Source organism: Ambystoma mexicanum, chromosome 5p (assembly GCF_040938575.1).
Source record: "Ambystoma mexicanum isolate Mex_15411 chromosome 5p, UKY_AmexF1_1, whole genome shotgun sequence".
Taxonomy (NCBI): domain Eukaryota; kingdom Metazoa; phylum Chordata; class Amphibia; order Caudata; family Ambystomatidae; genus Ambystoma; species Ambystoma mexicanum.
The window spans coordinates 1,344,263,487-1,344,275,724 of NC_090930.1; the positions used below are offsets into that span (position 1 = coordinate 1,344,263,487).

General features: G+C 45.2%; 1 protein-coding gene and 1 pseudogene across 1 annotated transcript in view; both read right to left on the reverse strand.

Annotated features, from left to right (window-relative positions):
* The window catches only part of ATPSCKMT (ATP synthase c subunit lysine N-methyltransferase), a 594,428-nt gene that overhangs the window by 278,862 nt on the left and 303,328 nt on the right, over nt 1-12,238 (reverse strand). The window lies entirely within an intron of this gene.
* Nucleotides 8,300-9,243, reverse strand: LOC138481595 (vacuolar protein sorting-associated protein 37B pseudogene; annotated as a pseudogene).

Consider the following 12,238-nt stretch of genomic DNA (forward strand, 5'->3'; position numbering starts at 1 on the left):
AGTCTCCCTCAGCCCGGCTCGGACCAATGGCGATGTACTTTAAACTATCAAATTTAGCTTAACCCGCTGCATGACCACTTCAATCTCAATCTTCCTTTTCTTACACTCAGCATCAGTTAGATACCGAACAGAGACTTTCGAATAAGCACCCATGTGGTGCCGGACCACTATGTTTATGGTATCTTGGCTTGACCTCCCAAAGTCCAATTACCCTTGTTAGTTTCCAATTATATTTGCGTATCTCATTGCCCACGCCTTTCACACTTTTCTCTCTATACAAAGTTGCCACTTGCAACCTTCATTCAAAACACAAGCTGGTTCGGTATCAGTCTCTCCGACTCACCTGCTGTGCTGTATTTTCTGACGCTGCTTTGTTGGAGGAGCCAAGGACATTACCGAAGTGGCAATCGCTCCTCCCCACCTGGGTTAACAACGCGGGAGAGTCCCGGGTACCTCTGACACACTGCACAGGTTTGCTCAGCCTTTGTTCCTGGCTTCAGTTTCTTACATTCCAAGCTTCACAAAAGTAACGTTCTTTAGAGTCCAAGGGTACTTCCCTCCTTGTGACCCTCTACGGTCTTGCCATATTTCTCCTTGTATTAAACTGCCATCTTGGAACTGCTGTCTCCTCGTGTGTTTTACCTCACTTAGATTGTGCTTGCATGCTCCGCCTTTTATCCATGTAGGGAAGTGTGATGGAAGTCAGGTGTGTGTAATGATCCATAATTGCCTAATCTGCCCTGACCATGGTGTTGGGACATGTCAGGTATAAGGCTCTGTTGTTAGTCCGTTGTCGCTCACCGTGGGCTGTCCGTGAGAAAGTGTTAGTGTCTGGAAAGGGGCGGGGGGTTGAGTTCCCAGGTATCCTACCTGGTAGGATAGGGAAAAGGTGTTATAGAAAAGGGGATACCGCGTTTCACCCTCCGGTGTCCCACTTCCACTCTCCGAAGACCCCTCATCCAGGAGATCCTCCCGCACTGGTCCAACCCCAGGAACTGGATCCAAAAGCAATGGCCGTGTCCTGGCGACCTGGATGACAGATCCCTGGGGACTAGCGGGTGAGACACCTTCGGGCTTCTTACATACCCTTCCCCTATGCGATGTAGCAGCATCTGTCTCACAGGGGAACTGAGAAAGGAAATCCATGTTCCCTTGGTCTTTACCTTTTCGGTGCTCTACAGTGAAACAGTAGGGTTGAAGGTCTAAGAACCATTGCATGACTCGAGGGTTAGACTCTTTACGTTGGCTAAACCAAACTAGTGGAGAATGGTCCGTGATGAGTGTGTTCTTTCTTCCTAAGAGGTAATATCGGAGATGGATAATGGCCCACTTGATGGGAAGGCCTCCAATCCCAGCACAGAGTAATTTCTTTCATGTGGGAAAGGTTTGCAACTCCTGAACAGGATGGGATGTTCCAGTCCATTGCAAATTTGCGATAAGACTGCTCCTAGCCCTCTAAGGGAGGCATTAGTCTGCAATACACATTCTATTGAGACGTCTACTACCTTTAGGATCCGGTTCTGGTACAGGGTTTGTTTAAGGTTGTTGTAACAGAGATCATCTTCATCAGTCCAATTAATTTTCTGGGGTTCGGCATTCTTTAGTTTGTCTGTTAACTGTGAGAAACCTGAGGCGTTTCTCCCATGCTATTCCTGGGGATCCCTGACTCAGGTGGCCAGGGGAGGGCCATTGCTCTTGATCCCAACCCTTGGGGTGGACAAGCGAGTGAGGATCACCTGGGAAGGGGACCCTGGGAGACTGTGGGAGGAACGCCCACGGGTGAGACACAGTATTTCCCCGGTTCCAGTACATCCCTCCCCAACATACCCTCAGCCGTTAGAGGTTATCACTCAAAGCCCATTCATCCGCAACAATTGTTTTACTTTCTTCATCCTGACAAGAACAACTCCCACAATCCCAACATCCATCATGCAGAATCAAAGGCCAAAAATGGGAGGAGCCTCTCTGATGATATGCAATGGTCTTATCCGATTGAGAAAACTAGGCCGGGTCAGGTTCTCATTCACCAACATGCCCACTCTGTTTTTAGAAGCTATGTACAGTGCCATTCCATGTCACTGCCCCCCCCCCCCCACGCTTTTTCTAACAATACCAAGAAGAAGAAGAGGCAACTGAGATGGATGAAAAGTGCAAACAAGAAAAACACTAAGGCACAGAAGACAGGCTCTCCTCTTCTAACAGCAGGCTGTTGTGTTTATGAGGACAGGCAGAGTCAGGCAGGCCCAACCCTAACCACACAACTGCAGCACATTAACATCCCACAAGTGCTTAAAAGGAGCCTGCAGGAGAAGGGAAAGCAGTTGCTCTTGGGAAGCCAGGAGGCAGGCTGCAAAGCAGAGACCGGTAGAGGATCCCTACCATGCACTCGACGGGAGCAAGTTGTGGTTACTGCACAGACAGGAGATGCAGGAACAGAAAGAAGCAGGAGCTGGTGGCCTCAGGAGAGTTGTGCGCAGAAACGCTGGCCCAGTACTCATTAAGGGCTATAGCATGGCGAGAGAGTTGAGCCTCAATAGAGCCAGAACCACGCAGCCTACACTCTGTTGGTCAAGCCCAGGGCAGGACTCACTCCATTGGGTTCATAGCCAATCCAAAATGGGTCTGAGGGGCAGGTGGCAAAGACCCTGACCCCAATTCTGCCTTTCCAAAGGGAACTGCTGCTCATCCGATGCAACTTGGTGAGTCCGGAGAAATAAGGCAAGAGACACTCGGGAGCATACAGCGTCAGGAGAGCGAAGCGAGAGACACAGAGCCAAGAGACTGAAACCTGCATTGGGGAGGCCTCCAAACCAGGGATTGAACCTGAAGGGCCACAAGGAACCCACCACAGAAGAGCACCTAGGCAGTGAGGTTATCTAGGAAGGCGAGTGACTCAGGAGAACCAAAAAGGACCCAGAGATGAGGTGCATTGTGGGACATACAGTGCAATAAGGTGACAAAATGTTCCAATAGAGCTTTTGGCAAAGGTTTCTGTGAACTTGCGAACTGTGCGCTGTGAAGTGAAAGCATTACAAGGACGTAGTGTTTCCGTAGCCAGAAACTTGAGGGGTCTGTGAGAAAAACCTATGTGATCTTTGTTGAACCCGATTCGAAGTGGTCATGTAGAGCTGTGCGCCTGCTTGTGCAGTATCGAACGTCTTCGATGAAAACCTGAAGTGAATTACACATGGTGGCAGGCCTGCGTCCGACAGAGGCAAGTCGGTAGTGATTAATGTGTGTGAAGGAGACAGGCTCAAGCCCGACAGAGGGAAGCCTGTCGTGAACTGTGTCTATTGAAACTAACAGGCTCCAGTTCGAATGAGGTGAACCGGTTAGGCCTATGTGACATTTGTGAATGCTATGCAAAGAAAGTCTGAGCTTGGGTGAAGGGAACCCGTAGGGACAACATTTTGAATACCGAGAATAGAACTGTATTGAGTTAATACTGAAAGGGGCAAGAGAAGCATATTGTGAAATTTTAACTCTAGACCCAGGAGAGTTGCCCTGGGAAGTGAATTGTACGAATTGTACCCTAGCTGCTTGGAAGGATACCGAAGTAGCAGTCCTGTACCAGCCATCCTCCTTGCAGTTATTCTATGGACCTGTGGCTTATCCATGGAGGAAGGGCATTGCTGAGAAACTTACAGCCATCCTGACATATTTTGATACACTTTGTTTTTTTCATTGAACATTCATATTTCCCCTCACTAGTTATTGAATAAGCTTAGGGCAGGAAATAGGGTTATTAGATACTTCTTTATTTTTACTAGGACTGTTTTCTTTTATTTAACGCTCAAGCTTGCTCCCAGTTTAGTGATAGGGCCAGATAGGAAATCTCCAACCCCTTTAAAATCATTCAATAAAGACTTTTAAAACTTGCATCACTGTGTTGTCTCTGTACTTTTGATACCATGGGTTCCTCACATAACCTAGCTGTTCTGTCTGAGAAGTTTGGGATAAACATATGGTAATAACTGATTAACCCTAAAAATGATCTGAGATCTCTTTTATTTTTAGGTGTAGGGGTATCTAAACGGCTTTCACTTTCTTGTGTTGGGGTTGTACACTACCATTCCCTACAAAGAAGGCGAGGTATTTCATGGGGCCTCATCACGAGTTGGGCTGTATTCCCGGCTGTAATACAGCCGACTGTAATAGCCCTAATACCGACCAGTCCGGTGGTATTACCACCGGATCACGAGTTGGGCCTTAACGGTAAATCCCCATTCCTGATTGGGTCCATTGGATCCAATGGGGAATTTTCGGCGCTAATTATGCGGGCTAATACAGCCGGCTGTAATACAGCCGAAAACAGGGATTTTCACCTGCAGAAAAAAGCTGGAGGTAAAACAGTTGATTTAGCGCCCAACTCGTGATAGGGCTAGCTCTTAAATGCGGCTGTAACACCGTTACCACCGCATTTAAGGGCTACAGCCAAACTCGTGATGAGGCCCATGGTTGATTAGGCAAGTCTGTATTTGGATGGACTGGCAGTTAGGCCAGCTTCTCTGAGAGCTCTCATAATGGTAACGAGATGGAAAAGGTGGTCTTCCCAAGTTTTACTATAAATGACGATATTGTTAATATAAGCTCCACATAAATCAGAGTAGGGCTGTAATATTCTGTCCATATGACTTTGGAAAATGGCCAGAGCCCCATGTAAGCCAAAAGGGAGGTCTTTGAACTGAAACAGTCCTAGAGGTGTCGAAAAAAGCAGTCTTTTCCTTATCAGGTCCATACAATGGGACCTGCCAGAAACCTTTTGTTAAGTCTAGGGTTGATAGAAAGGCAGTGTTTCTGAGTTTATAAATTGGTTCATCGATGTGTGGCATGAGATAAGCATCAAAGTCAGAAATGGCATTACATTTTACGGAAATCTATACAAAACCTCCATCAATGGTCAGGTTTCATGGCCAATACAATAGGGGAGAGCCATGGACTTGAAGAGGGTTTGATAATGTTCAACCTTAACATTTTATTCACTTCTTCAACCAATATCTATTTGCAGGCTTCTGGGTGTCTATAAGGTTTCAGAAGTAAACATTTCTCTTAGGTATCTAATGTAGTGATATGTGCCTTTCACTCGTCCTGGTTTCTCAGAGAATACATCGGGGAAGGGGATAATTACATCTTTTAAATCTTCTTGTTGTTGACTAGATAACTCTAGAGGAATTAATTCTAAGTTGTCTACTTCTTCTAGCACAAAACAAAATAGTATTGTGGCATTGGTGGCAGATGAGTTCTCCTTCCACTCTTTCAAGGGATTTACATGATATAGGTGTACTTTCTGTTTCCTGTTAGGTTGTGCTACCTTAGTAGTACAGGTTCCTGTCTTTCCAGTATTGCATATGGCCCATGGCACTTAGAAACAAGCTTTTTTTCTGAGGTAGGTAAGAGGACCAATACTTTCTGTCCTACGGAAAACAATCTTAAGATCACTTTTTTGTCATAAGCAGATTTTTGCTGGATTTGGGCCTTTTCCGTATGAGTATACACTATATTTCGAACAAGTCTCATATGCTCACGGAGACCGATAGCCATCTGTGTATGGGGAATGGGTGCCTCTTCTTGTTCTTCCCAGGTCTCTCAGAGCATGTCCAGGATATCTCTAGGTTTTCTACCACAGAGAACTTCGAAAGGAGAGAATCCAGTAGATGCCTGGGTTTTTTTTTCTCACTGCAAACAGCGCCCAGGGAATCATATGGTCCCAATCCTTCCCATCCTTATCTACCAACTTTCTTAGGATCATTGTAAGCGTTTTATTGAATCTCTCTACCAAACCATCTGTTTGTGGATGGTACACTGAAGTTCATAAGGTGGTAATATTAAGCAGTTCTTTGGCTTCCCCCATGAGTTTGCTCATAAAGTTTGAACCTTGATCCACCAGGATTTTCTTAGGAAAGCCAACCCTGGAAAAATATGGTAGGAGGTGCTTTAGAATTTGCTGAGAGGTGTTAATGCCTCGGGGCATCTGGTCGCGTAGTTGACAATCACGAGGACATATTTGTTACCCAACCTAGATGTTTCTAAAGGTACAATGATGTCCATCCCGATTCTTGAAAAAGTGACTTCTATGATTGGCAAAGGATTCAGAGGGGCACGCAAGGGGATTTGAGTACTGGTTTTCAGAAATATTTCACACGTCTGAATAAAGGTCTTTATATCAGCATGGATACCTGGCCAGTAAAACTTCCCGTTAATGTGTTTTAGATTGTCCCAAGTGTCCCCCGGTCGGATGGGAATGTGCAATCTCTAGCACGATCTTTCGGTGGGTTTTGAGGATTACTAACTGGGTTTTACTCAAGCCTTCTGGGGATCTTTCCTTTCTATATAGTAATCCTTGCTTTAAGAAGAAGAAAGGGCTATCCTTTTTGACACCCTCTCCTTCGGGAACTGCTTGTAAAAAAGCTTCAGCGAGAGCTGGGTCATTTTGCTGGGCAAAGGCTAGATCGGGATAGACAGTGGGCTCTTCTCCCTTTTTCTCTTCAGTGCTTCATCAGCATCCCCAAAGCCTAAGGTACCTCTCTCCGTGTCTTCTAGTTCACTTTCTCTAAAATGAGGAAATAGAGCTTTTTCAAGAATCCCTTGGGCAATTTTGTCCCCACAATGTACTTCAAATGGGATATCACCATGGTTCTGTGAGAGAACTTTTTTTTAAAAACAAGCACATTTTACAAGTAATAAAAGCATTACTAGTGTTTCGTTTAATAGAAATGGATGGGAATCACCACTTGAAAAAATAGGTTAATAATTTGCAGTTCAAAATCGTTGTCTTCCCCCTACTCAAGTAAAGCGTTCACCATACCCTATTAGAGCGATATACAAACCTCAAAGAAAATTGGCAATGTAAAATGTTTGTCGATCAAGTGAGATGTACCATCGTGTAAGAACATTTGAAGGGCTGGAACCCAACTTCCTTGCTAAAACAGATCCTCTATTTAACGAATCATCATTGACATTATGGTGTACGTATCAGTATGAATTAGGCAAAACATTGATGAATTTCGCATACAATTAACTTTGTTTAAATAAAAATGAGCATGATACCTAATGCAAACAATACATACATATTATGAATTAAATACCATTTCCCAATGCAGAAGCATTCATAGTAATTTTGTATTTGTACAGCAAGTTGTAACTTTGATGAGGCCCCAAAGTCCATTCTGCATTCTTACCCACATGAAAATTAGTAAATGTTCGATGTACAAAATGCCATCCTTGGAACAAAAAGAAATGCTGATTATGGGAGCAGGGACTTCATTTGGGGGTCGCCAGAGGTCGCATGTGCAACCTCTGAGGTCTCCCTTGCGACCTCTAAAAAATAAATAAAAATATATATATATATTTTTTTTCTTTTTTTTTTGCAATGCAATGCAAGGTCCTGGGCTGTGGCCAGCACTATGTGGATCTTTAATTCTGGAGTGGCTAGCTTTCTTGTTCAGTTCAGGCCCCTTAAAAAAAGAAGAAAAATAAGAACAGGAGTGCCACAAGTCTAACACTTTCAGCACTGACCCTAAATAAGAAAGAATAGGAATGCCAAAAAATGTGTCTTTCTGGAATTCTATACAATAATTGCTAGACTCATTAAAGGTTTATTTCAGGCACACTTCAGGGGGTAAGTCACTGATTTAGTCTGTTCTTAAATGCCTCAACTCAGCCTTTCATCCTTCTGGGGTTGATAAATGGGTACCAACACAGGTAGGGAGATATTGGGTGTATATTTCTTCTATGTAAAGCGCTTAAGCGTAAGTGCTATATAATAACATGTCATTATCATTTGGTCATGGACGTCTGCTTGCATTCACAGTAATTTGGTAATATGGGCCTATACACACTGATCTTAACGATACATATGGCGATCCATTCTTGTATGAAATGTAAATCACATTATAGTGATATCATAACCATATTTTTCGTAGTGTACAATGCTATGTGATGCCACTTCCTGTTTTGTCAACGGGTGAAAGGTCGTGTTCCAACGCTTCCCGCGATATCACTTCGGGGTAGGGTCAAATGACATCACTTCCTGTGATTTCATCATGGGTCAAGGGTCGTGTGATGTCACTTCCGCTACCCCTGGCATTTTGGTGAAATGACGTCCCTGTATGGGAGGGCCCATTGAACTTCCTCTAGGATTAACAAAATGTCGACTACTTCGTGCCTTCTGGAAAGTGTGTCTTAATTAGAAAAAAGGAAAACCAATGTTCTGAGTTTTTCCAGGCAAGTGCTTTGTACCCATTCTTTGTCTAAACTGCAAAGCACAGACCTATCCAAGACAGACATGGAGAGTTTCCTTTTAAAGGAACAATTTGGAGTGAAACTGAAAGCACCAAATATGCATCAGGTTGATACGAAGATGGAAAATAAATACTAATAATAATAAAATAAATAATGGAAACTGGAAAATAAAGCCAGCATTAGGAGGAAGGCGAGGCAGTAGTCTATTTGGGAGCGCTGGAGGATACTGTTATGGAAATGCATTTTGATACCTAGGCTGCATAGCAGGATTTACTCGAGGCGGGAGAGGTGGATAAGGACACAGTGCATATGGAAGGTTGGCTGATCATGCTCCCAATTCTGCAGTAAACGGAGTAGGGAATGCTCATGGTTGAGCTGCAGGTGGTGGTGGTGGAGGCACCCCTCTACGAGGCATGACCGAAAAAGGGTTGTTTAATTCTGAAGGGTAGGACGTCTGAGGTGCAAGAGTCACTGTGGGCTGTTTTGGCTGTGCTAGAACATGTGCCTGTGGAAGTCTCTGGCATTTAAGTACCATTTCCTGAAGTTTCTCGATTTTCACATGTCGCAAATGGGCCAGTTTACGCTTACTTCGATATTCATCAATGAAAGAATCCAGTGGTATTTCACCATCAAGGACATGTTCTGCCATATTCTCAGTCTCTCTGAACCCTCTGTTGAAAAAAGTGCCAGCAGAGTCTCCAGGCAAGCATTGCTCGATTGTTGGTCTAGCTTGGTTTTCTTTATCTGATATGCCTCAAAGAAGACCTGCAGTTCTTGATATTTCTGCGTGAGGTTAGCTTTCAGACTGTCCAGTTGCGGCTGGTACAAAAGATTTTCTTCTGTAAGGCTGTGGTTTCCAGCTAGACTCACATCTTTGGTAAGCTGCACATTCTGAAACTCGTCCATCTCCTGGCTGATCCAGCAGAACTTGTCTTCGTCCTTCAGGAGCTTGTTGAGTTGATTCAGGGTCAGCCCGCTGAATTTACAGATGTCCGCGTCCATGGAGAACCTTTATGTCTCCCCGGAAGTAGGGATCAATGACACCTTTTAGAACGTCTATGCTGAACTTCCAAGCACAGCCAGATTTTGGGGCCAATCTTATATAACAACCGGGAGGGGGTATCAAAACTAAGTCTGTGGGAATCATTCTTCTTTTCCCAGGAGGGATAGTAGCCTCTCTACTGCTGCAGATATCGAAGCCTATTGATTATTTTGTGGCAACGGAAGGGTTGGAGGCTCTATGGCTAACCCTCTGGAATTGTAGGGTTCACCAATTTGTTTCAATTGAGTCACATCCCACTCCTAACACCACATGTAAGGAATACATGGTGGCAATAGTAAGACAGACACAAGTGACCTTAGTTAAAGGGTATTTATTCAACCTTCGCAAGGGTGTGATAAACGTCTATGTAAACCCAAATCTACAGATGGGAGCAAGCTACAACCATCAAATAATAATAATGCAGTCCTAGCTGAGTCTTGTCAAATAAAAAGGGCCTATACTAAAAAACTATTGCCAATCCTTACCACTAATTTACAAATAATGTGAGGTAATGGTCATGTAAGTGTTCACAAAATGATATGTCAGGATGCTCGGCCTCCCTTCCCCACATTTTCAGCATGGGCAAGGCAGGCCACTCGAGCAAAGCATACACTCTGGCTTCTGCAGCACGAGGATTAAGTTCAGTTTCCACAGTTCAAGAGCTTCTGTGTTCAAGCCTCTTTACTTCTTGCAAATCTCTTGACTCTGAGGGCCTGCTGCACAACACAATAAGGAAAGGTTCTTTCCCCATCAGTATTTTCCATGTACACAGTTTGGGTGTTCACCCTGGATCCACCTCAGCTGGGATCAGATCCCTTCAAAGCAAAAATGTAACTAAAAAGTTCCAGGTTGGACCCCCCCTCTGCCAGGCTCATATCCTGCTCAATTAGTCTCCCTCGGCCGGGCTCGGACCAATGGCGATGTACTTTAAACTATCGAAGATTTTTGAATGTGCAACAGCATTTAGCTTGAGCCGCTGCATGACCACTTCGATATCAATCTTCCTTTTCTTACACTCAGCATCAGTTAGATACCAAACAGAGACTTTAGAAGGAGTGCCCACGTGGCGCCGGACCACTCTGTTTATGGTATCTTGGCTTGACGTCCCAAAGTCCAATTCCTCTTGTTAGGTTCCAATTATATTTGTGTCACTCATCGCCAATGCCTTTCACACTGTTCTCTTTATACAAAGTTGCCACTTGCATCCTTGATTCAAAACACAAGCTGGTTCGATATCAGTCTCTCTGACTCTCCGGCTGTGCTGTCTTTTCTGATGCTGCTTTGTTGTAGGAGCCAAGGACAGTACCACAGCGGCAATTGCTCCTCTATGCCTGGGTTATCGACGCAGGAGAGTCCCAGGTACCTCCTACACAATGCACAGGTTTGCTCAGCCTTCATTCCTTGTCTTCGGTTTCTTACGTTCGAAAGTTGATGAAAGTAACGGTCTTGAGAGTCAAAGGGTACTTCCCTCCTTGTGACCCTCTACGGTCTCCTCGTCTTTCTCCTTGTATTAAACTGCCATCTTGGAACTGCTGTCCCCTTGGGTGTTTTGCCTCGCTCAGAGTGTGCTTAACCTTTTATCCGTGTGGGGAAGTGTGATGGAAGTCCGGCGTCTGTAATGATCCATAATTTCCCGACCTGGTCTGACCATGGTTTTGGTACATGTCAGGTATAGGGATCTGATGTTAGTCCGTTGTCGCTCACGGTGGGCTGTCCGTGAGAAAGTGTTTGTGTCGGGAAAGGGGGCGGGGGTATTGAGTTCCCAGGTGGGGAAAAGGTGTTATAGTGAAGGGGATACCGCGTCTCACCCTCTGGTGTCCCACTTGCACTCCCCAAAGACCACTCATCCAGGTGATTCTCCCACAGTGGTCGACCCCCAGGAACTGAATCCAAAAGTGATGGCCGTGTCCTGGCCACCTGGATGACAGATCCCCGGGGACTAGTGGGTGAGTCACCTTCAGGTTTCTCACAATGCACAACCGGTGGCCAGGGTGAAAACGGGAGGTAGATATCTGACTCATGGAATATACAGAGGGGGATTTGCTAGGGGTGCCCGTTGTCACCTATGCTTTACATATTAGTATTGGAACCCCTGGCAGTGTATTTGGGACAAGAATTTTCAGAGGCTGGCATTGAGGTGGGGGATCTAGGCACCTCATATATCTTTATGCTGACAACGTTCTCCTATATCTGTGTGAACAGGACCATAATTTACCCATCATCCTGGAGGTTTTAGACAATTTTGCCAGGCTGTCTGGGATGTCCTTCAGTAGACAGAAGTCATGTATCTTTCCTTTAGCTAGACTGCGGTGGTATGGTGCCAGGGACCTAACAGATTTGGGACTGAAGTGGGAGGTGCACACATTTAGGTACTTAGGTATCCATAAAGCATGCACGTCTGAGGATATGCATGCCAGGAATACGCTTAGGAGAGTAGAGGGAATGAGTAGGCCCATAGAATTTTGGAGCAAATTGCCACCATCTCTAATGGGAGAGATAGCCTCGACACTATGCTCAGGGGCTTTCTCTTGCGTCACGGACGGCAAAATATCACGTTACACACTATGTGTATGAGATACCAGGATGGGGGAGTGCAACTACCACGTGTGGAACTCTACTACTTAGCTGCTCAGCTCTGGTATGTGGTTGACTGGCTGTCAGATGAGCCTACTATGAAATCCAGGTTGTTGCTGATACTGTTGCAACCAGCATGGATTAAAGTGGCTTTATGGGTCCCGGACTGCTGCATAGGTCAGCAGACGCTGCTGGTTAGGTTGGGCAGACAAGTATGGAATGGAAGGCTGTGGGTGCTGAATTTACGACATCCGTACTTGTCGTATGTCCCCACAACAGCGGATGCTTGCTCTGATGTGAACGAGCTGGCGGTTGCCAGGAGGTGGGAGGAGCTGGGAGTGACCACAGGGGGAGACATGAACAAAAATTGGGCTTTCAGAG